The sequence below is a fragment of the Pieris brassicae genome, chromosome 14, assembly GCF_905147105.1.
Source record: "Pieris brassicae chromosome 14, ilPieBrab1.1, whole genome shotgun sequence".
Lineage (NCBI taxonomy): Eukaryota > Metazoa > Arthropoda > Insecta > Lepidoptera > Pieridae > Pieris > Pieris brassicae.
This window is the reverse complement of record NC_059678.1, coordinates 1,380,091-1,407,385: the sequence shown is the minus strand read 5'-3', so window position 1 is coordinate 1,407,385 and position 27,295 is coordinate 1,380,091. Positions and strand designations below refer to the sequence as shown.

At 35.9% G+C, this 27,295-nt stretch overlaps 1 protein-coding gene across 5 annotated transcripts in view; it reads right to left on the bottom strand.

Moving 5' to 3' along the window:
* Window positions 1–27,295, bottom strand: part of LOC123718128 (protein hu-li tai shao) — a 67,463-nt gene that overhangs the window by 35,752 nt on the left and 4,416 nt on the right. For all 5 annotated transcript variants that reach the window (XM_045674528.1, XM_045674529.1, XM_045674530.1 and 2 more), the window contains exon 2: window positions 14,934–14,991. The gene's annotated coding sequence lies outside the window, so the exon portion shown is untranslated. The remainder of the gene's footprint in view (window positions 1–14,933; window positions 14,992–27,295) is intronic.

Here is a 27,295-nt window from a genome sequence, read left to right as displayed (position 1 = left end):
GGGCGATATGGATTGTAGCGCCACTAAATTATAAGAGGCTCGTCTGATGTTAAGTGATGGCCCATGGCCTTTCACAATACCGGAGGGCTCGCGAATGTGTTGCCGACCTTGGAAGATTATTGTCACGCTCTTTTCTTAAAGTCCTAAGTGGAATCGGTTCAGAAATACTTCATTGGGCGGCTGGTTCCACATAATGTTGGCACAGGGAAAAACTGCCTTAAATAGTACATCCAAATTTTCAAAGATGAAAAATGTGTCCAATAAATGTGTTTAAAACGCTAACGCCCGTCCATTATGCGCGTACGCAGTTATCAAATGTAATGATTCGCAGACTCGTTCATTGAAGTGGCCTCACGACTGCTCATTACGCCATACCTTGAGGTACATCAGAACAATACTGCACAAATATTGCCCGGCGCCTACGCGAACTCGGCTCGAGCCATTTTTGGCATGTATTTGGCACGTCTGAACTGCCTTATCCTGGTTAGGCAACGGTGCTTCCACCATACATAACCATAGCCATTAGTGTCGCAATGTAATTTCTTTTAGGTATATGCAGTCAAGACTACACGATAAAATATTTTTATTTTATTTTTGCTCTCAAGCATCAGCCATATTACAAGGAGAACAATCAGACAATTGTGAACGATATACACGTGTGAAAATGCCATGAGAATAAGGCACAGGGCTAACCGGATCCATGCAACTTCCTCACCAGTGGACTGTAATATCGCAGCACACAACTCACTCGACTCTTTGCACTACTTTGGACTACAATCTACATACATAATTATACAGGATTAAGAAAATAATAAACCAGCAACGTTGCTTAAACGACTCGGCGAAAGGTCTCCAAGGAGTTGCTTGTTCTATTGTAAGCCTAACTATCTGTTATCAGGACCATTAAATGAGCACAAACACAATACAGGCGTGTAAGAGGGATATTTGGTTCTAGTCAACTGTATAGCCACTATACTACAGTTAAAAGGCAACGCACTTGCGAGCCTTCTAACATAAGGTGAGCCACCTGCCCGTTTGCCTCCTATTACATAAAAAAGTAACGCATGATGTATAAATCACTAACGACACTTTAAACATTGAAGAATCATATACCTAAACCTTCCTCAGTAATTCTAGATATTGGTTAAATCTGCAATTATTTCTACGTAGAAGATAAAGGTAAAGGCAGCGTTCGTAAGCAACGTTTTCGTTAGACCATTTTTTTTTTTCGACTACCTTCTTAGGTAAAATAATTTCTAAAATAACTGATTACGTCAATTTTTTTTGCATCAAAACCAGTTCCGTAAATCTAGAGATTACCCTCAATAACCACGCTAACTTAGTATATTTCTCTACTACCGCCGAAATTTTCTCCCATAACTCCGCTAAGTAGTTTAACTAAACCTCTTATTATACTAAGAGGGTAGCTAACAAATATCTATTAACACTAATCTCAAACATAAACAATGACTCACAAAACAGCCGAGCAAAAGGCTTATCAAAATATATCAACACGTGCAAATGGAGCGAGAATATTTTATTTTTAACCTAAAAAGAGTTTATAGACGACCGAAATAGACGACGCGCGGACATGGAATGCGCTTCCGCACGTTCCAAATTTGAATTTTTTGATTTTATTCGTTAACGGTCACAACAATTCAACGTACCATGTGAACATGTATTATCAAGAACTATCTAGTTTTGATAAATTCCTCTTTCCGTATAAAAAAAGCAGCAGTTAAAAAAAAGATCTCGCTTTTTAGGTATGGCCCTCAGATTTCTGTATATATTTCGTAATGATGTTATGTTTCGAATAGGCAAGTAGGTGATCGTCTTTTTACTATGTCTAAGACATGTCGGTGTCATGTTTTCCTTTTCATCACGAGAAAGTGAATAATGCACATATAGAGAGTCCATTCGAACCTACGACCCCAGGGATGAGACGGCGATGGCGGACGCTCAAGCCATTAGGCCAACACTGTCTGATAAATACTTTTATAGCTGTAGAAGTATATTTCTTTGGCAGTACCATGTAGGGTAATAAAAATGGCGACGCTACGTCGGCCATTTTATTACTAACGTAGACAAATAGCGATAGGCCGCTGAAGTTGGAGACTGTTTTTGTAAGGGTTGTAAGAAAATCCATTCCATTTAAAGTTTTACATGTATAATGGACTAAGATACATTTTTCATTTATATGGACCATAAAATATTACCATCTATTTGCCTCTATCTGTGATTAATTTCTCAAAGAATGCGACAAGTTACTCACAATTGTTCCATGTGCTTCATACGAACTCGAATTAACTGCATAATTTCGGGGTTTATCTAACTATGACTATACCATGACGATATTGATATTTTCCACCTCACCAAAAGGATGTAAGGATTCATTTCAATTCAGAATTTTGTTTATGATATTAGGAATGTCGTTTGTTTAATGTTAAACTGTTGTTTTTTTATATTTTTGTCTACTGTAACTTTAATGTTTATATATTGTTTAACTATGAAATCTGTTTTGGCTTTGTATATTGTCTAAGTGTTTTGTTGTGTTACCTAAGTTTACAAAAATTAATATAAAAGAGTTAACAATTGCAAAGACTTATAAAAAAATTAAATTATAGATTATCCCGTTTCATTTAAAACGGGATATTTAGAGTGTTAGAGACTTAACTAACAAAATACAAGTGGAATCTACGGTTTACACACACGTGTTTATTGCATTTAAAGGAATGTCTGAATTGTTTTCGATTTAGAAAGCTATATCATGTCGCACCTAAACTTGAATTTAATAAGTTTTCAATAAACATTTGTGAACATATAGCTGACGATTACTTCGAATTCATTTTTATAAAACGGTCTAAGGCGATGTTAAGTAATACAGTGATGGACTCTCACACTGCCAGGAAGCACGTGTCACAGCCGGCCCTTCAAGAATTTGTACTCTTGAAGGACACTTAGTCGGAAATATTTCAATAGACGGCTGTTGCCACATGGTAACAACGCTCAGTTGTGTAAAAAAATCAGTTAATCATCGATAATCTAGGATAATTAATTTCAAATAAACACTTAGAAAACCATAACAGGCAGTAGTGATTACATCTTTATTTACGAGATAACATAACATTAAAAAAATATATTGTAGCAGTAATACATTATACATGCATTGTCCGAAAGGTGCTTTGTAGGTGTCCATGGGCGGTGATTATAAATTTAATCAAAGTGACCTGCTCGTTATAACCTTAATAGACAATAATCCTATTGCGCTACAACCCCATATAAGTTCTATCTGGCCTAAGATTGCATCTTTGATCATTATTTAATAGACAAGTAAGTAATCAGCCTGATTTTTGGCCAGCCTTCACCAAATATCCCAGTGTTACATGTATATAGTAAAATCCTGATTCGAAGACTTCCTTTTGAATCACGGAACCACTTAGATAGTGATTACTTTTATTAAAAAAAAATAACTAAAGCCACAGCGAGGCACGGCAACTCCATAACTCCATAAAGTTTCAGTACGCAATCAAAATCCAGTCTGTTAGTTACGAAAGCGTTTCATAGTGTGTACTTGACTTTTAAATGGGTGAGTTTTAATGATTAATGTCAAATGAATGCAATTCCACCCCAGATGTGGGGTGGGGTGAGTGCAAGTTCACTCCTTTTCATCATTTATATTCGACTACCTACAGGCCGCGGTCTCAATCGCGTAAAACAAATGCTCACATAATGAATAGTGCAGGTACGGACCGCGTTATAAGAAATCGTGTTGTAAGAGTATTCTCGTAATCGAACACGAATTTAATATAACAGAATTAAAAATAAACTATGGACTTGACAAATCATTATAAATTTCACTACACAAATATAACTTGACAAATCTACGCATTACAGGAGAGAAATACCGCGTTGTATGCGGGACGGAAAACGCGCTATAAGTAATTACTATACTATATAATCTCCTATATATATTGTATAACGTAGGTACTTAAATATTAAAAAAAGCAAACCAACTTTTCCCCTCTTTCATTATCTTAGAAATACCAATTCAATCAATACAAATAAAATTGTTGCTATTTAAACCATGTTAATACATTTATGTATCAATATTTTTAAAGGAATTTTGACAACATTTATCTTCAATGTAGCTTCTAATATACTGTCTCGATAATTGGATCAACCGTTGGATTAACAAAATCCTGTTCAAACTCTAATTAGTGTAGATCAAAACCAACCCTTCCTAAGGGCAATAACAGCCTTATGTAACAATTTTCCTTTCAATTCAATTCACGGCAGGAAGCTGATAAAATTATACATCCTCTTCGCTGTAATATAACATAGTTAAAAAAACATTTATCTTCCAAAAGCAGTGGTGGTCTAGTGGCTCTCATAGTAGGTTTCATCCCCACATAGACTTGCTGTCTATGTGCGCATCTAACAGTCATATGGTAAAGGAAAATATCCTTAGAAAATATGTCTCTAAACTTTGATGTATCAGACTAAAGGCTGATAATCTCTATATAAATATAAAATTCTCATGTCACAATGTTCGTTCGTTCCCATACTCCTCCGAAACGGCTCGATCGCTGCTTATGATTTTTTACAAGCATATTCAGTAAGTCTGAGAATGGGCTACTATCTATATTTCAAAAATTAGATTTTAGACAATTTTTTTTGCGTCTATTTTTTTATGATACAGCATACCAAAAGAAATTAATTGTAACCCCTCCACGAACCACGCCTAGTTTTATTATAGTACATAGGTTATTAGAACTAAAAAAAAAGTTTCCTGGAAATAATATACATGGCAAAACGACGTTTGCCTGGCCAGCTAGTTGTCTATGAAATAACCAAAGAATCTAATGACATCTGAGGCCAATACCTATTTTAGGTTATTATTACTTATTTGTTAGAAAGTACAAATAACATACATGACTCACACATGAACCCCATCAAATATTTTCGGCAAAACCGACCCCAAACTACCAACACGATATCGTTTACCACGAACCTATTAGCATCGAAATTAATATACAAGAATACTTCATAATACACAAAGTGATAAGAATTTTTGTTTGTAAGCGGAATATAGATAAAATAACTTTTAATACGGTTCCTGGCTCATCTGCTGCTGTTTTATATAATATAAGATATAAAATTCTCGTGTCACAGTTTTCGTTGCCATACTCCTCCGAAACGGCTTGACCGATTTTGATGAAATTTTTTGTGCTTATCCGGTATCTATGAGAGTCGGCCAACATCTATTTTTCATCCCCCTAAATGTTAGGGATAGTCCACCCCTATTTTATTTTTTAGACAAAATTTTTAATTTCTATTTTCTTATGATACAACATACAAAAATACATATAACCCCTCTACGATCAACCCCTATTTTTAATTATAGTAGAAATTTTTATTGAACTTTAAAAATGTTTCCTATATAAATAATATACATGGCAAGACGACGTTTGCCGGTTCAGCTAGTATAATATAAGATTTTAGTTTTACTCTATAATAACTACTAGCTTACAACAATGTTAATTGCTATGTAACGAATGAATAACTCTCGGGGCGTAACTCCAACAATTGAGTAAATCACCTTATAAAACTAAGAAAGCCTGAGTGAGGAAAATGTACAGCGCGTAATATATGATATCTGTATCTGTTCAGCCTTCTATGCCTGAGCCACATAGAATTTTGGGTAGTATTTTTTTATTTATAATTTCTGACAGCACGACCCCACTCACCCACCCAAGCATTCCATACAAAGTAATTCGAAAATTTAACTTCAAACACCTATCAACCTTGGTACAAATATAGGTACCCACACAACAATTTTGTGGATACCCACATATCAAAACCTAAACCAATGATATACCTTCATATTTACACACAAAACAAAGTCGGAATACATCCTCAAATATCCAATTCCAACGAGGGCAAACTGATATCCTTTTGAAGTCAGTGAAATAACAATGACGCCTTCATTTGCCTTACACACCGATCGATGGAGCGTCGAACTTTGCCCTTGTTACTATGGGGATGTGGCACTAAGAATTGTACCCATACAAGGTACGCTGTTACGTCAGCGTAATCCATACTTTCCTTATTAGTGTGTGTATAGAACTAATAAAAGCTTTCAACAGAGCAGTGTTGACCCAGTGGCTTTAACATGCGTCTCTCAACCCGTTTGAGCTGTATCACAGCTGTGGACTTTAGAACAATCGCTGGTACGGTGAATGTGAACACGTCATGCATGAGATCCAAAAAGTCGACGGCGTGTGTACCAGTAGTTGCTTCAGAAGAAAATATCACGAAATTTAGAAATCTGAAGCGCCTTTGTAAGGATTTTAATGAACTTAGCAAAGCGAAAGTCAAAACCATTTATTCATATAGATAACACAATGTACTCTTATGAACGTCAAAATAAATATACATTAAATGCTTCTAATTTTACATTTACGGTCAGTTTACAAATCAAGGGCGTAGAACGGAAGAGAACTGGCAATAAACTCTCCGCCACTCTTTTTAATTGCCAAGTTTTGTTTTACACAACGTTTGTATGGAGCTGCAACCATCACACCATATTCCACATGACATTTTAAGTAATTAATAATAATAAAACAAATTAAAAACAAAGTTTTGTCTCAGTTTGTCAAAAATCCTCTATTAGCAGTACGCACTTACATTCTCGTCGGAACAACAGGCAAATACATAGTCCTAATAATATTAGCAAATAGAAGAACTTAACATGTATATTATTTCGCATAATTATCACGCCTGGCCGCCGGTCTTTCCAAGACTCTATCACGTCGTGTGCCATGGGCTACAGGCGCTGACAACTTACAATATATTTAAGCCTTGACTTATTATATGCTTAAAAGGAGTATTAAGAATAACCATAGCGCAAAATCATCTACATCATGAGCACACTATGTACACCCCCTCACATATATTACCATCATAGTCACAGCACCACAAATGTATGTACAAAATAAATGTATGTGTATTCAAATGTCCTAAAAAATAACTGGTACTAAAATTATAATACAATGGTTGTTTGAGGCCAAAAATTAGATTCACGTTAATTGGTGGAACAGACCACATCTGTTGCGTATCTGAGTGCTTAGTCAGTGGGTTATAGGGTCATCTAAATATAGAGATACCATGAGGTCAATAGCCATAGAACGGCAGTTCTTCAATGAATGACATAATTTACTTATAACAAAACGAAATTGGATACCGCGGATCGACATTATAGGTGAATGTTGAAGTAAAATTGCGTATATAATATATTTTATAAAAAAAAAAACAATGGCGCTACAACCTTTTTAGGCCCAGACCTAGACCTCGGATTTCTGTATCCGTTTCATGATCATTTGTTAATCTAATAGGCCTTCTGTGCCTGACGCACGCCGCAAGTCGGTTTCCTCACGATGTTTTCCTTCACCGTTCGAGCTAATGTTAAATGCGCACATAGAAAGAAAATCCATTGGTGCACAGCCGGGGATCGAACCTAAGAATCTCAGGGATGAGAGTCGCACGCTAAAGCCACTAGGCCAATACAGCTCTTTATTTATTTTATTTAAAGGAATTTTTAATTATATGTTTACTATGAAGCACATACGTAAATAGCACATAAATTTCAACGTGATTTAATTATATAAGGTGTACTACTCAAGCACAATTGTTTAAATAGCGGCGCTACAATCCACATCATTATTTCCTCTAATTCCAACGAAAGTCACATGACGCAACAAGTAATAGCGCACATAGAAAAACATCTTAATGTTTCAGGCCAAAACAGTATGTATACTCTTCAAATAGTATTCTTTAATTAATAAGAAATAATTACACTACAAAGTCTACTATGGAGAATGTTCGGAAAAGTTGTTTGGAATGAACCCTCCTGCCTCGACACAGTACGAGCCGTATAAACACACAATTACATTCGCATCACCTCGATGGCTGAAAATCTTCTACGGACCGGTTCAATATGGCGAATTGTGGACTCCCGTATCTCCCAAGGAAGACCCCCATTGCTCACAGGGATATACGACATCCAACTGTTTAGAAAAAGAGTATACTCCCCCCCCCCCCCTCACAGGCCGGCACGCACCCAGTACAAAAAAAGACGCTGAAAAGATGACTTGGAGCTCCAATGTCCGATTTGTAAAGGAGCTATACAGTGTTAAAGGCTAGTGCTTACTTTCGTTCGCCAGCGGAGTGTGAAAGAAAAACAATAAATAAAATCCGTAAATGCAATAAAACTTATACATTATTTATACCTTAACATTTTTCTACAACTGAGCGTTTTCAAAGCCATTTTTCACCACCACTATGTGGAACCAGTTGCCCACTGAAGTATTTCCGTACCAATTCGACTTCGGGTCCTTCAAGAAAAGAGCGTACCAATTCTTGAAAGGCCGGCAACGCACTTGCGAGCCTTCTGGCAATGTTAGTGTCCATTGGCGGTATCGCTTAACATCAGCTGAGCCTCTTGCCCGTTTGGCTGCTATTACATTTAAAAAAAAGCATGGGTATATAGAATTATGCCCGTATAGACTCCAAATAAAATTTACATATAAATAACATGTTACCAAAATATAAGTCAATTATTAAGCCTGAAGCAAGTAGATTCTAATACATGCCACAGCTTACTAAATAATGTTGAAGTAGTCCTAATAAAATAGCTATACAAACCAAGAACATTTGACTTCAAATTGTTATGTTTCTTTAAACATTTTAAATTTGAAAGAAAACACTTTTGTAACCGGACCGAAGCTATGTATTATTATAAACTTGTAATTATCTTACATAATTTTAAATTATCCGCGAAAATGGAGGGCACCGTGAGTCATTTCTGCAAAAACCCTTTCATCTTTTAGTCGATACCAACTCCGTGGAAATAAATACAGATAACACAACTTTCTCTACAGCTGTGATTATTTTTGACATTCAACACCTTTTGTCTTCAGTCACCGTGACTTACCAAATTATGTAAAATAATTATAAGTTTATAATAATACATAGCTTCAATCCGGTTGTAAAGTGTTTTCTTTCAATGTGCAAAAGCTATGTTAACAAAAGACATTTCAATTTCATATACCTAGGCGGGTCAGCCTGCACTGCCTTACGTTTTTGGATATGAATTGGTTCTGTTTCCTTTCGACGACTTCCTTCACCGTATGAGCAAACGCTGATAGCTCAAATGAAGAGAAAGGCTAATGCGTCCATGGCCGAAATTAGAACACGCGACCTCACGAGCGTTGTGTAAATCACTAAGACAAAACTATTGTCTGCTAGAGTTATTAACGATTTTTTTTTAAATATGAAAAATAATTTCAAACAGTTACTGTCAGCAATCAAAAGCAGCAGCCAGTCACACCACAACCTTCTTCTGTTAATCGTATAACTTACATGATGTGACAATGTCTTGTAAGTTTTAAGAAAAAAAATCGCCAATCGTTTTGGGCTTAAGACCCGATCGAACGAAGGCTGCGCGCGCGCAGGGTCATCGACCGGTGACTCAGGCGCCCTTACTAGACGCCGTGGGCGTTGCCCGATTTCGCGATGTATAGCCGTTTTACCTACTTATAAGATTGCGTAATAAAAGGTATTACATCGCTTCGTATGAGTTTATATGTTTTTTTTTTTTTTTCATTTTATTTTACAGAATAATATAATCTAAATCATGCTATGGTACATTAGAAAACCGCTGTGGTTTGTATTAATGTCCCATGTAAAAATAATTCTTTAACTTATAAAACTAAAAAAGCCTCGGCCCGAGATTTGCTTTAACTTCTAGGACAGATACATTTAGCTTAAACATTTTGATATTTTGATAAATCACCTCCTTTGAGGGCAGACATATATCAAATGCTAATTAACCACAATATATGGCTTTGGTGCAACCCGTCAACCTTGTAAATGTTTTTACTTCCATCTATAATCTGGGTCAATTAGTGTCAATCGAACTTATGCCAATGAAACGTAATAATCGGGGAATACTCTGCGCACGAGTAGAACGCATACCTAAACCTTTCTTTGACGCTATAGTAACCACTATATTGGGTTTATAACAGTATTTTTTTAATTCTATTTATGATAAAGGCTTTGTACAATACTGGCCTCCATATACGTCCTTGCGAGACAACGCTGTAAACTCCGGGCATCAGGTATCTATCTGTATGTTTCGTGATCATTTTTCTAACGCATTTTGTATCTAAGTGTCTCAAACACACAATAAAGTTTATTAACACATTTTTGCAAAATTGAATAATAATAACAACTATATCAAACATTATTTATCAAAACAGAGCGAAACAAACCAAATAATTACAATAAAACATGATAATAAAAATTATTACAAATTACGACAGCGACACCAAGTTACTCAGAAATGCACGATGCTGAAGTGCTTTTATGGGAGACTGTTGAGGATAATGAAGAAGTCGAACGTATAAAATCAGTAAGGCAAAGACTATATAGCGGACACTGTGAAGGATTTGCTCAAACTTTTTATTTTAGGGGATTTAAAGGTAGAAATTGTTTTAAAAAAAACACAACAGCACAAAACTATTGCCGCAGACTTAATCACTTTCCTCCTAATCCTTAAAGCGCTCTGATATCAGACTGACTGACGTTCTCTGACGCCACTATGACCTACAGTGCCACATACTTTACTTGGCCGGCAGCTGAAATTGGTACTACCATCACCATTTTAAAATATCACACAGACATTATTTTCTTTTCTACTTGGTGCGTTCAATAAATCATTTTACTATCTACCAAGGGAGCGTTCAAGTATTACGTCACGCAGTTTTTGGAGACTGTTGACCCCCCCTCCCCAAGAAACGCGCCGTAACGTTTCTATATCCAATAGTAAAACGTTTCGTGACCACCCCCAGTGACTCTTTATACCTAAAACTTACCATTACGTGGTGTAAAGTACTGGAAAGTGGAAAATAATATCAATAACGCGTAATTCAATCCCCGCCCCGCTTCGTAACGTTTTACAAGAGGACCCCTTCCCCCTCCTACCCCAAAATAAGAACGCGCTCCAACATCTAATAAAAATGCAACTAAAATGTATTTATTTTTATTCCTTGCATTATTCATTACGATGGCAAATTTCTGATCGCTAGGTATCTTAAAAGATGTTATATTAATAGTACAGTTAACAAAACTCATCTTATCAGTCGTTCCTACGTTTGTCTCACATTCATTTAAGCCTAGAACTGTATTTTCTAGATACTAGTATACATTGTTTTATTAGGACATTTCAATTAATTATTAAGTAAAGATAATGGTTAACTTTTATTAACTGGCAATACTAATATCCATGACTGCGATGCTCTTACCGGCCAAGAAAAGTATGTGCCAACGTAAGCATATATTTCTAAAAAAAAACTAAATATTGAAGTTAACATTCCATTATTATTTGACGTCTGATGTTGAGTTTAGATAGAACTCGTCTTGTATGTACTATTTAGAAACCGCTTACTGTAAATAGAAAATTCGTACTAACTTTCACCTAATGTTGAAGCGCATAGCGTCTGTTTGTTTTATAATCATTAGCAATTAGAAATTATATTTAAGCGCTGATTAAGTTCGGTGTCAGTTGTTCTAGATATATTCAGAAATACGTTAAATGTATGTAATGTGATAATCTTCTTTGAAGCTGGATGTCACCTGGCTTTGTTCGGTTAATATGTCGCAGTAAAGTAGTTAAATCAGAGAGTTAATTGAATCTCTAGACAGTTAATTAAAAATCGATAAAGTTCGGTCAGACACGTGTGTGAACCAAACGTTTAACGAGTTTCCTAAACGTTACTAGGCCACAAGACTAACCTAACCTATTTACAATAAAGCAAAACACGGAATTTCTAAGCTCTCAGTTCTTCATGATCAAACCAAAATAACAATAACAAATGAAAAAATCTTTGCGGAGTCTTGTTTTACATTGTTAATCTACACACTGGCTTTCGGCCAGACAGATAGTTAAACGTTTTCGACGCTTAATTTAAATCAAAATACTAGCGACTTGATTGAATATCGACATTTAATTAACTGTCTAGAGATTTAATTAACTCTCTGATTTAACTACTTTACTGGGACATATACATGAGCTTATAAGTAACATAAAATTTGTGGTAGGTTGCGACGCTGGATTAACAAAAACTATCTAGACTTGTTGAAGAGTTCGTAAATCTTAATGACACTAAGTGTTGGAAACTCTAAAGGGCATATTGGCCATGATTGCTAACATTTGTTTTGCGCTTCTAATTATTAAATAAAATACAGTGTAAACTCTTTATAACGAATGACGTTATAAAGATTTTACACTGTATATATAACTTAACTCGCTCCATTATTATTATCAACCAAATATTTAAAACTCATTACAATTTATACTACAGCGGCTACCTCCACAGTATCGCTATTGAAGTCATATAGTTGGTACTTGTTGGTCTACTGTTTTAAACGACTCAAGATACGATAATTGTAAATACTTTAATAAGAAGAAAACGTATCAGACGTGTGTCTTTGTTAAGAATTGAGAATCTCTACTCCAAATGGGTATATTCATGATCCTTCCCTTTGCTTACCTAGCCAATGTAAGTACATACTGTAGGTAAAAACACGTTCAAATGGACACCAATGATTTTTTTACAATTAACACATACTCTGTAAACATTGTGAGGAAACCAGCTCAGGTTGTACCTGAGCCCAACACGTGCTAATAAGATATACAAACATTTATCAGCACACAACATAACTCTGAATTAAATTGAAAGACATTTATTGCTAAAGAAAAATACAAAATATTAATAATCAAAAAAGAAAAGCAAAAAAAAAGGATTCATCTTAATTGTGTATCATGTGTGTATTGTGTGTAATTGTTTACGAACAATTTTCTAAAGTAATTTCTGCATTACTTTAGTAAATATTTTAGTTTTTTTATAGGTTGCAAGCAAAACGAGGTCACCCAATGAGCTGTGATTGACTGCACTTTTTGGGCGTCACGTAATCTCGTTTTAATGTGTACGTTGCCGACCTTTGAAGGAGAACTATCGTAATTTTTTAAACAGTTGGAGTTCGTTTCTCCCACGATGAACTTCCACCGGAAGTCGATTCCACAATTCGAAGATCATGTCTTGTGAAGAGGACCGTGAAAGAGCCATCATAGTGGAGTGGACTAAAACTGGGTAGTAAATTCAAATAATAGATATAAATTATCCTTGGAAATTGCAGAGAATATTGAGAACCTATCATAAAGTAATTTATTCTGGTCTAAAGTGCACCCGTAAGAGACCTCGATAGTTAATGGTAAACAAATTCCCCTAAACACACATCTAATTATACTATAACCCAGACACAAAACCGGAAACAAGCCTACACTCGGTTAAATCACCTGACGGAACGGTATTACGCCACTTCCGTTACAGGACGCGGCCAATTGGGAGCGCGGGAAGTCGCGCGGGAAGATGGCGCTCGCGATTTGAATTTCGAACGATACATCCATATCTTAAAAGTTTACGCAGAGTGGTTTTCGCAAGATTTCCTATCAAAAACCTTAATATTATTATTTTATTATTGTAAGATTTCTCTTCTGACTTGCTCTTACAAAAAATATCATGCTCCATGCTACACAGTTTGCTGATTTGGAGTATTTGTAGTAACACCCTTCAATCTAAGTACTTGTACGGGTGCTACTAGTGGTGACTGGTCGTACTCGAGTTCGTGTATGCGGTGATGTAACTATGTACTGTGAAAAGAGTGGCAGAGAGTTTATTGCCAGTTCTCCTTTTCTACGCCCTTGATCTAAGGACTGGCAGTAAATGTAGCAGAAGCATTTAGGATTTAATATGTATTTCTTTATTGATATTCATAAGTGTACATTGTGTTACCTAAATAAATGACAAAAAAAAAATCAATGAATAAATTTAGAATTAATGATTGCCATTTTTACCAGTGATGCCGACTCAGGGGATTTCCCCCAAATTTAGGAGATATTCAAGAATTTTCTTCTTAAAAAACGCACGATTTTCTACAATTTATATTAAAAGTCGAACCCAACCAACAAACTAAACCAAATTTAATCTCCATAATGACGTAGCCATAACTGAAATATCAGAAAGCAATAATACTAAAAGATAAAAATTTTATATTACTTATTATTTACCTCTCAAACTGAGGGTACAACAAAAACTTTAGGCATTTTTAAACGATATTTAGGAGTGTGTGAAGTTGGTTTTAGGATATACTGTAGGAGTTGGCATCACTGAACTCATTACGCATCGAGCGTTCAACGCGGACGGACGTATTAACACAGCGATTATCATCCACGAACAAGCGTTAGGGTTATTGAAATGGAAATTAATACAAGAGGACGCATAGTATAATTAATGTCTTTGTCTTCACAAGACGTTATGAATAATCAGTATAATGAACACGTGAACCGTGATATTTTTACACTGAAGATGGCTTGGAAATTTTCCTTAATAGACAAGCGCCTCATACTTTCGTATTTTAGGCCTAAGGTATTCGGGTTTCCTCACGATGTGTGCAAGTGTTCAACACACACACATATACAACTATACAATGAAAATATTTTATTGCCGTTTTTCAACTGTTCTTATTATGTATACATACATTAGTAGCTAAGGGAAAGATAAGAACACTGCCACAAGCACTATAGGCAGATTGAGACCTCTGTTCAGAACCGGGCCTGGGGGTTTAAACAAGATACCTCAACAGGAGTGTATGTAGAAAGTCGAAAACTAAATTTGTATGAAACTCTGTCGAACTACTGTTAAGTCATCTTGACTAAACCCCCTCAGTCAGGTGAGACTAAATGGTCGATTATGGGTTTTTATGTAGTTTTATTTGTTGTAAATTAAAAATAATCGACATACTAAAATACTTACTCAATAAATTGTAATGGCAATCCGTCGCGCCTAAACGCCTCGTAGAATCATGCACAACCTGCAAACAAAAATACCACTTATAAATATTGCTAATTGACAGTAAAAAATACAGCATAATTGAGATATGAGATAATTAATCTGTATAAAACATGGCCTTAAAAAGCGTTAAGAACTTATTACTAAATAAATTCAAAACTCTCGTTAAACGTAAATGAATCAATGAAGCTTTTTATAAATTTAACGAATATTTAAATGATCCTAATCTTTTGTATCAAACAACTTGTATGACGTAGAGTTGGCGATTAAAAAGAGTGGCGGAGAGTTTCTTGCCAGTTCTTCTTGCCCGCTCTACGCCCTTGACTTGCGAACTGCTAGCAAATATCAATTTAGAATCTATTTAACATCTTTTCTTTTGACGTTCACAACTGTACTTGGCTACGTATATCAATATAGTTAGTTCGAGTTTATCAAAAATCCATTTTATACGGCAGTCATGTGACACAACGGTCACAAATAAGTCAAATCGATGATGACATAGCATGTGTGCAAATAATGTCTCCAAATATCCAATTGTAAGATAGAAAACTATTAAGACTTAATATAATAAAACATTATTCTTAAATTACACATCTGCATATTCAACCGCACCATGAGTTAACACGGCGAGTGTTCAGAGATGTTTTTAATACCTGCAGCTGAGTTTAATCATCGGTAGGCAGAATATGAAATTCTGACATTCCGACTTCGACATCTGCCGTTCCACAACTGAGTAGACACTTATTGCGGCGCACCAGCACGATGTAACACTAGCAGCCAATGCACTGAAGTATTTTTGGACCAATTCTACTTAAGGTCCTTCAAGAAAATAGCGATTCTGACAAAGGCCGGCAAGGGCGAATCCATAGGTATTGGTACGACGCCATCTTCACAAACCAGCGTTTTGGCGAAAACTGCTTGAATTTTTAAAGCCTGAAGAGCATAATATGCCTTAGATGAATTAAAATCGAAATCACAAATCACCCAATCAAATTTCGACCAATCCGAGATCTGTTCGTGGTTACGGTAGTTGATTTGACCATTGATTGAAAATGACGTCACGTACCGTCCAAAGATTAACAGAGCGTAACATGACTAAACAAATGGTTTTCTACAGTGCGTACTATTTGTAGTCATTATGAATGAAACATGAGCATTTTCAAATCGACCACAGAGTGTTAACCTTGAAGTGTTAAAAATTATTAAAAATTTTAGAATACCATTTAAAAGAAGACGGGGGTAGGTGAAACATAAATATTTATAACAAGCTACCACCATTCGAACTTGCTTTCGCCTTAATGTTTTTCCATCAACATATGGAACATTTTCCTACCTCACTATACGCTTTTCCCGAATAAAAACATGAGTACTCAATTTCCCTATTTTCTCTCCATAAAATCCATCATCAGAGCTCAAAGAAATAAATAATAAATACTCGAATTGGTCCAGCCGTCTGACTTTTGCGAGAAACTTATTTTGCAATTCATTTTTATTTATATACACAGATGTCCCGGTGAACTTAGTTGTCGTTCGCCTTAATATGATTTTACTCAGTCTACTTTTAGTAGCTACATACCAACATATGGCACATCTTGCTACCTCATAGATAATTCGCTATTTCGAAATGAAAACCCAATGAACTGGATAAAACTAAATTTTCCAATTTTTCTCTCCATAAAAGCCTTCATCAGAGATCAAGGAATAAATAAAAACTACTGGTTGCGTCTTTTACAAACTTTTACCTTATAAATAGATTATGAAAACTAGCACGAGCTTCAACACGAACTAGATTTTCGTATTGCGGATATCTGAACCAAAAACAAAACCACAGCATTTATATACATGAATCTATATAAAGATGTATCCTTTTCCAAAGATTTTCTTTAAATTTCATATGAATCAAAACTTTGTATATTTTTTTCGCCAAAATGCAATGCATAATCAATACACGAAATTTATTTTTAGTACCATACTTAAAATACTATATCTGGCAAACTAGTAGAACGACAGTTGTAATTTGTATATGTATTAATTGAATACTAGCAGCGCAATACATGTCAGCCTACGAACTCTTCAGCCCACCTAATTCTCAAAAACCACTTGTCCTCCTCCAAAATTATTTCCTTATATCCCTGAGTGACTATATTTATTTCCAAAATACTAATTTATTTAATTTCAACACATCGTATATAATGCTGTATCGAACAGTATACGTTACAAGATATATTTTCTATAATACAATTATGGTAAACATAAATGTTAAAAAAAATACACTTCCATTTTTAGCTTCTACAAGTAATTGTCAGCAACTCAGCGAATATAAGTATCAGATAATATATTTTTTTTAAAATTGATCAAATCAAATAATAAATTCCCAGCAACGTCCCGGCTTCAACACCGGTAATGTCAAATCGAGTCTTTGATTTCTTTCACAACTGTGATAATACCATATTAGGTGATATTATCACGCGTGAACGATTCGAACACTTAATTATACAACGACTAGACGTGGTATATATCCTTATATATAGACTTCATTTTTATTTATTTATAAATAATAATGAAGCCGCTAACAAGGATACTGAAAACAGAAAAGAATCATGTTAAAAAATGTAACAACAATGTGTGGTCGATAATAGAATGTCGTATGGAAGGCGTGCACAAACATCATCATTGAGTCATCATCACCATTCAAGGAGTATATGCGCGCAATGTGGCCAGCCACTTAGACAAAATGCTCACAATTAATAAGTTTACAAAGATAATGATTATCTATAACAGTACTGTAACTGTAAACGGATTGCACAGTCTAGGCATTCTGTCTTTTCATCAAATATAGAAATTGGCAGGGGTCTCATCTGATATCAAGAAGAAATCAAGAATTGGTACGCTCTTTTATCGAAGGACCCTAAGTCACAACAGAACGCTTCTTAAAACACATTCCGCTCTCATCATTGTGGATCCAGCTGCCCACTGAAGTTTTACCGAACCAATTCCAGAGAGTCCTTCAGAGAGTGTATCAATTTTTAAAATGTCGACAACGGAGTCGCTGACTAAATACATTGTGATTTAAATATGTACTAATTGTAGTATTTTATAAAAATCACTTCGCTCACTAAGTTTAAATAAGGAGAAATAATAAAGAACGAAAGAGAAGAGAAAAGATTTTTAAAGAGGTATTTCAGAACCAATACGACATAGAAATCTTTCTCAATCTTCGTTCATTGTATTCAATAAAAACATTTGCTCGCCTTTTTAAGAGTCCACAGCGAAAGCTTGTGTATAACTGATAAGTCGGTTGAAAATTAAACATTCACAAGACATAATTGAAACAATGAGTGACGTCACCGCCCACCAGGTCGTTCACCCAACGATTTTTGGGACTGGTTCCGCTGGACGTTATTAATCACACTTGCCTCGACTGAGGAACTGCGTTTGCGCCTTTTCAAATAGCTGATATTAAACTATGACATTGTTGCCTAGCCTCGAGGCTAGGCAACAATGTCAGCAGTAAATTGACAAATCGAGTTCTTAACCTCAACAGAATCAATCTCAAAAATGATAATAAAAATTACGAGCCACTGTCTCCTTATTAAACATATTTGTCCTAGGCGCGACAGACAGCCTCTTGTGCAGAGGCTGTTTCAGCGCAGAGGAATCTGTCACCTAAGTAGTCCTGGAATACGAGGCTGTGACTAATCAACGTACAAAAATCCTCGGAACAGTGAGGTCGCTCCGCGAAGCCTGTGAAGTGCCCGGGAGACTTCTGCGCTTCTGGAAGGAGTAAGCTGGCTAGAGTAGCCAGGACTTTACGCACAACGGACCAAATGCGCATTACATACATACATACAAAGGTTTGTGGGCTGTGTTAGGACAAGCGGCTAACAATTGATTAGTTCTCATAGTTAGTAGACAAGTATTTGAAGAATGTCATAAACACAAAAAGCACAGACATACCAATAAAATAGACGACGAACTATATATAATCATATCATATGCCGGTAAGGCGCCACAGATGGCGCTACGCTAGATAAGCCTAATGACACTAATCATAATTACAAATTACGTACGAACGTTGTTATGAGCTAACTAAACACATACAAGGGCACACTATTTAGACTCTTATGAACGGAAATTTAATCTTAAGCAAAACATTTATCATTGCTACCCTCATAATTATAAAAACTAAATCTATGTGGTATGAGTCAGCTAGTAGAGCCTATGCCTTGCGCGCTACGGCCCCCACCAAGGGCTATTGGGCGGCCCCCGTACCGCCCTGTATCAGCAGTGTGCGAAAATTAACACCACCCGAAGGGGGCATACGCCCCGAACGGGCCAAAGCTCACCCCTCTATAGGTAGTGTGCAAGTACCACGGTATGTGATTTGAATATGCATTCCTTTCTTTCTGTCAAAATGTATTAACGGTATGTTTGACAGGGACAGATGAGTGGTTAAAACTTTGTTTGATTTATTTTTTATTATAGACATAACATTTATTACTAACAAAACACACACAGAAACACATAAAATAACAATAATTACAAAATAATAACATTAGAGATTTAAAAAACTTTTTTTTTAATCTCTCTTAACTAGGATACCGGTAATTTTAAAATTATATTTGCCATTAATCAAATCGGACCCCACCATTTCGCCTGTTGATGTTTAGTTCACTTTGTTCAAAATACACAGTAGATAACGGCCCACAACACACGATTCTTCACTAATCAATACGACAGACTTAACCTCAGATAACACGTGACGCTTAACAAATTGGTGTCGATTGAGAAATCACACAAATCATCGCTCGGAGACATTTATATACACTATTAATTCAGCGCCGATGACTGATTACACCGACCACGCCTTAACAACCAGACTGAACTAAAAGATTTTCCTTTCTGTGAACACTTCAGAATGTCAAGAAAAACATCCTAGAACAAGTCTTTAAACCCAATAGCCAACGTATGTCAGATCACTGTTATCTTTGTATGTCAAAGTCAAAAATCATTTAACAATATAACACAATGTATGAACGTCAAAAAATACATTAAATGCTTCTAATTTTACATATGGCAGTAAATCAAATCAAGGGCGTAGAACGGAAGAGAAGAACTGGCAATAAACTCTCCGCCACTATTTTTAATCGTCAAGTTTTCTTTTTAGAACACAGCTTTTGTAAGGAGCTGCAAGCATTACATCATGTTCCACATAACACCAGCAGGAGGCATGGTGAAATAGGAGTAATTCTCGTGGCAACGCAAATACATAGTCGAAATAACTAACATCACCGCATACACGAATTCCAGTACGACCAGTCACCACAAGTAGCACCCGTTCACGAGTATGACGCATGGCCAGACATCGGCCCCCTCTCCATATTTTAGGGAGAGAGACAACCTGACGCATGGACGCCGCCACAAGCAATGACATTTAAGCGAGCATGACGAATGACGATCCTTGAAATGTTTCTATGACTACATATATATGTTTAATACCTAGTCTACCTCATGGGTCTATTAGACAGCAGCCTCGATTTCGTACCCCAGGTATCCATTTTCAGGTGGAAGAATAACTTTAATTGTCTAATTTTTCTGTTCACTAACAACTATCCTGACAGTTATTACCACCACTTAACAATTATAAAAAAAACAAAACATTGGATATGTAATAGTTAGGCACGTGGCACAGGATGAGACCATCTCAAACCAACACTGGTCGGTTAGACAGCCATGTGCTGGAATCTGTCACCCACATAGTCCTGGAATGCGAGGCTGTGGCTAAACAACGTGCACAAATCTTCAGAGCAGTGAGGTCGCTCCGTGAGCCTGTGAATTGCCCACGAGACTTCTGTGCTTCTGGAAGGAGCTAGGCTGGACTTTACACACAATGGACCGAATACGAGTCTAAGTGCGGAAACTGATTCCACACCTCATGCGTACAAAGCGAGTCTTGATAAAACTAGGCCATAGCCGAGTCGTCTTTGTCAATCACAACAATACGCAAATGAACTACAGTTGAGACCTAGCTCATGACTTCTGTTCTCGACCAGACCACCCGTAACTCCTCGACGTCTGTCTCTCCATAAGTGCAGGGCATTTTCTATTAATATGTTTCACCAGCTGCCCACTGAAGTATTACAGAACTTAGGGTCCTTTAAGAGCGTACCAATTCTTAAAATACCAGTTATATTTAAAAAAATAGGAATCACTGCGAAGACGGTTGCAGAGCCACTGAATTATTATTTATATTCGGCCTTGAACCTTTATCCGTTAACGTAACTTTATATGTAATTGTTTCGCATGTAATTATTAAACAAAATGCGATAATTATAGCATATATTAACGAAAACAAATTCCTCAGGTTAAGTCATTCAGCCATTGATATCACCAAGTAGTTAGCTCTGGGAACAAAACTTTCTATAGAGTTTTTCAATAAATTATTTATTGTGAAATCACGTAGAATTTGAGTATTTTTTTTTTCTGTAAAATTATGAAGATGCTATATTTTTTATTTGTTATAAATAAAAATCATTCTCCTGATTATGTCATATATCAGCGACACATCTATGTTTTTTATTTGATTACACATATAATTAAAATTTATTACTAAAAATTTAAAATTCAAATATGACAATAATTGACGGTACCCACACGTACAACCTAAAACAATTTATTATGTACAAATTGTGGGTACCTGTTATCGACGCCTGTGCCGGAGAGTATTTGCTATATGTTAAGTTTGTACAAAAGAAAAGCAAAAAGACTACTCAAATACTTTTAACCTTCACAATGAGATAAGATTTGTGGTAACAGATAACTTCATAGATATCAAGTTTATAGCTGATAATGCATTTTGGGTATTTTAGGTGCGTTAGGTTACGCAAGTTTACAATAAAAGAAAATTTAATACACGCAATTCTTTGAAGATGTCACGAGCGCAATTGCTCCGAAAGTGTGATGGAGAGTATATGGCTAGTTCTTCACGTCCGTCCTTGACTTACAGTAATGTAAATGTACATAAGTGTACATTTTGTTACAAATAAATCAATGGCGTTACAACCTTTTTAGGTCTGGGCCTCAGATTTCTGTATCTGTTTCATGATCATTTGTTAATCGAATAGGCAAGTAGGTGATCAGCCTCCTGTGCCTGACGCACGCCGTCAACTTTTTGGGTCTAAGGCAAGCCGGTTTCCTCACGATGTTTTCCTTCAACGTTCGAGCTAATATTAAATGCGCACATTTAAAAAAATCCATTGGTGCACAGCCGGGGATCGAACCTACGACCTCAGGGATGAGAGGCGCACGCTGAAGCCGCTACGCCAATACTGCTCGTACATTTTGTTCCCTTTTTTTATACCAAGGTAGAAATGCGTTGGCGCACTAAATGAAGTACTCAATGCGGTAAGTGAGACTCGACTCATTCCAGTCACTTTGCAGTATGGAGAACTCAACCGCCTAGGGTAAACCAAACTCATGAAAGAGGCGGTTTCGCATTTCGCTGAAGCTCAGCTGTATAAGGCGTCGACAAAATGACATTGAGTTACCTATAAAACCCTATTATAAATGATGTTAATAATAACTTTTATAACGATTTCTACAACAGCTGTTAGGATGCACAACACCTGAACGATCGTCAATACTAGATTCGAACCGTAGCTCGACGTTCATATAACTAAACTTCGAGTTTTTCAATCGTTTATAAAGTGTCGACTGTCTAAAACGATAACACAAATGACAGTGAAGTTTCAACGCCGAAGGAAAAGCTGATACAAATCTATATGGATTTTTGGATTCACCCATTAATTGTACAAATATCAATGGCGCTACAACCTTTTTAGATCTGGGCCTCAGATTTCTGTATCTGTTTCAAGATAATTGAAATAAGTGCTTACTGTGGTCTCCTCAAGCCACTAGGCCAACACTGCTCTACAAATATCAGACGAGATAGACTTCTCAGGAGTTGATTATAAAACCATTGTCGTCAAAAGTAAAAATAATACCTATTGTTCCTATTATACGTTAATTACTTAATAATGGACATATTTAGCGCTAAGAGTATAAATCTAAACGTCAAGAGGGCAGGAAAACACAACGGCTTTCTATAATTCCCAATTGGGATTGGGATCCTGTCACCAATGTCAAGTCTAACGAGGTTAATGAGTAAACTACAGCGACTAAACGATTAGCTTGAATGTTCAATACACCAATATTCGAAATTCAAATTACTAAGACCCACCCAATAAAATCACACCAAAAAACCGAAACAACTTATACATTTTTTGCAACAGGACCTGTTGGGCCGGTCCACCGAAACCGTGAAAGAGACAAACCTACAAACTCGTGTGTCAGACAGAGACGGGTATAACACACGAGCAACGAAACCCATTATAATACAGACTCCCAGTTTTGAATATAGCACGTTTTAACATTAACGATTTACCAAGACAATTCTATAATAACGACCTGACTTCTACACATTTTAATATTAAATGATTTCTTCATAAATACGTCATTTGCCGCTCGCATCTGAATAATAATAATTGGTTTTTTTTAACATTTACATAATTTTTTCGAGAGATGTTAAATAAAATAAAAAACGAGTTGTGCGAGATGTAACGTATGTTCTGTACTAAGAGAGCAAACAACGTATTTGCTCTTGCGGCTAGTAAATAGACTTCCCGGTCTGTTATAAGATAACCTAACGTTCAGCAACATTAACACGTTAAAGAATTATTTTTATATACATTAGTCGGTCTTCTAACAACACTGCTATTGGGACGTTAATACAAGCCACAGCGATTTTCTAATGTAACATATCATGATTTAGATTATATTATTCTGTAAAATAAAATAAAAAAACATAAACATGCTACAGTCGTCTTTCGAACCATTAATTTACTGGATATATACACACATTCTTAATCCGCTAAGTTCACACAATGCTCCATAGTAAAACCATAATTTTTAATAACACTCACATACACAGGTGTTTTAAGTAATAATGGAGGCAAACGGGCAGGAGGCTCAGAATTGGTACGCTCATTTCTTGAAGGACCCTAAGTCGAATTGGTTCGGAAATACTTCAGTGGGCAGCTGGTTCCACATAGTGCGCGGCAAAAACTGCCTTAAGAAACGCTCAGTTGTGGAACGACGGACATCGAGGTTATACGGATGGTTTTTTGGATTCTGCCTTGACGTCCGATAATGAAACTCAGCTGCAGGTATTAGACCGAACAACTCTTCTGAACACTCCACCATGGTAAATGAGGTAGAAGATGCAGAGCGACCCCACATCTCTACGCCAAGGGATGTGTGGGACTTTTCTAATTCGGTTTTTTTTTAATTAAACTAAAACTAATTTTCCGATGCCATGAATGCTCTTGTATTTTTAAAGACACATATGTACTAGATTAATAAGCAAACTTTCAAGTCACAGCCACAGATTTATTAATATCTTTCGTGATTGGTTTTTTTTTCCCTTAATAGGAAGACAGCCTTCTATGCCTGACACATGTTGACTTGTATAAAACCCATTGGTGCCATGAAACCAGTGGCTTCAACGTGCACTTCAACCCTGAGTATTGGACAACAATGGCCATATTTCATAACTATACTATAAATATGAATGACATTCAATCATAACACATAATAGATCTAAAATGAGGACATAGAATTCAGTATATAATGATACTATATCCTCAGTCGAGTGGTCGCGACCTTGCGAGCTTATTCATCATGATGTCACTATTTGACTCATCTGCTTATTTAAGGTTGATTGTACATTTAATGTGCAATTGTTGAATAAACTACCGTCAAAAAATGCGAAATATAATTAAGTAAATCAAAAACTAAATTACTTTAATTACACTGTTTTAACACTACAATTTTCTTTGTAGTACAATAGGATTTTTTTTTAACTCTGAGAGAATACTTAATTTATGTTTGCAATGCTTGCATGTTTACAAAGTTATTGGAATACAGTAACTAATGTATTTCAGATTTTTCATATTCTTTCACATTGTAAAGAGGTGGCTGTGGATGACTTTGACGGTATGTGCATGTCATAAAATTAAATTATAAAAAAAATCTGTGGCCATCAACCATTTGAGGGCCTCAAATTTCTGTAACTGTTACATTATCAATTGTCAATCTAATTTTTTGTATATATAATTAAATTGCAAACGAGCCTGCGGAACGCCCAAAAAGGGCAGTCGTCGCAGCCCATAGACACCTATTTTTAGTGGGTGCGTTGCCAGCCTTTGAGGGTGTTGGAGTTGAAGGTCGTATCTCTCAGGGAAGATCCCCGCCGGGAGTCAATTCCAGTTCGCAAAATAAAATTCCTTGTGAGACGGATTGTGGAAGATTTCCAGCCATCTGGGTGATGTTGGTGAAATTTAGAATGAATACGGCTCGTACGGTGCTGGCAGGCGAGGCAAACTAGGCAGGAGGGATCACCCCAAACAATTCTTCAGAACACTCACCGTAGTACACTTTATAGAAAACGCAAAGAGACTAATAGGGAAGCCGGTTTCCTCGAGATGTTTTATTGCTTTGATGATGTTTTGATGTTTTTTGAGATGGTTTGTGAATGTCCATTGGTGCACAGTCGGGGATCGAACCTACGACCTCAGGGATGAGAGTCGCACGCTGAAGCAACTAGGCACCACCTGCTTTCTTAATTCGATCTATTCACCGTCTAAATTGTCTACCTCTTTTCGTTTATTGTAGCCTGGTACTTTAAATATTATACAGATGTTGGTAGGACACCAGATACGCATGTTGACAGATCATTTTCATACCATCATGACCAATTCATACTTTGCCATAATAAATTGTAATTTAAAAAAAAATCAGTTTGTCTTATCCGATTTAATTACCGAATCGCATGCGCCGTCAAAACCATCGTCCACGTAAAACTTTGGGTGTTCGCATATAAAGATAATATAAAAAAATCAATTCAAAAGAAATAAAAAAGGCAATAAGCACATGCCATCGACCGGGTTCCGACCGGTTCGAATCTAAATGGCAAGCTTTTAACATTTTATGCAACAATCTCGCAATTTGACATTTGTAATACCAAATAACTGTAAATCCGTGCCATCGCATACAAACGCAACTATTTATTATTATTATTAAAATAAAATTAGATTGATGACCTCGTTTTTAATAGAAAACATATATTTAAGCGTATGTACGCTAATTTATTATTATTATTTATGATGTTATGATCGAAGTATTATTGAATAAGTAATATTGAATTACAGACAAGCGGATAAGCGGTTACAATGGCGGATACAGACACCGAGACGCTGCCAAACGGCAACGCCACACTTTCAGCAAAAGAAGAGGAGAGATTGAAGCAGAGGCCAGCTGATATTGACGCTGTAAGTATTAGGATAACAATATATAAGAATAGGTTTCATAGTAAATTCATAAGTACTTCATAGTGATGTTTATTATAATCGCAGTAATCAGTACTAAGTTCTTATTTATTTATTTATAAGTAATCTTACAGCTAACAAATACCCATATTATAAAATAAAACAATTAGACAATATACAACATCAATACATATTACATTTATAAACGAAATATACTAAACAGAAAACACGAGTACATTAGACAAAAAAAAAACTAAACTGTTAAACAAAGTCACACACATATAATTATCTCGGCGGAACCGATCATTATGAAATTTTAAATGTTGTGTATTTTTTTATAACCCAAGTGATAAGATTTGTTATTCAATATACATATAACCCTTTATGAAGGTTATATATAAGATGGATGAATAGTAAAAAATAGCATATGAGCTATGTTGAATCAACATACAAATGTCCTGATATAATTAAAAATTAAATTAATGCCATTGTATGTAGGACCTAACTGCGTATGCTTTAAAAATCTAATCACATTCCTTTACAAAGGTAATCTGTAACTTCTGGAAAGTTGGAATACTTCATCGTCATGGCGTTGCTATTATTTGAATACAGCGTGATGCAACAGGGCACCCTCAACTGCTGGATAATTCAAGTCAAGAAATCTTTAAATATTTGAAATAACTTATACTATACTTTAGTATTAAGAATATCTGATCACCTGTATCATGAGCTCACCCCACATACAAACCCTTACGTACCCTCACTTAAACACCATCACACCACACGGCAGAATCTAATAATGCAGGATTATGAAAGAAATGACCTTGGAAACTTTTGCACGAATTGCCTACGAATATACTATCACTGCTTATGAGGTAGAAATCCAGTTCCCATACGCGTGTCATGGCCATATCAAATCAACTTTCTGGACGCAGGCCAAGC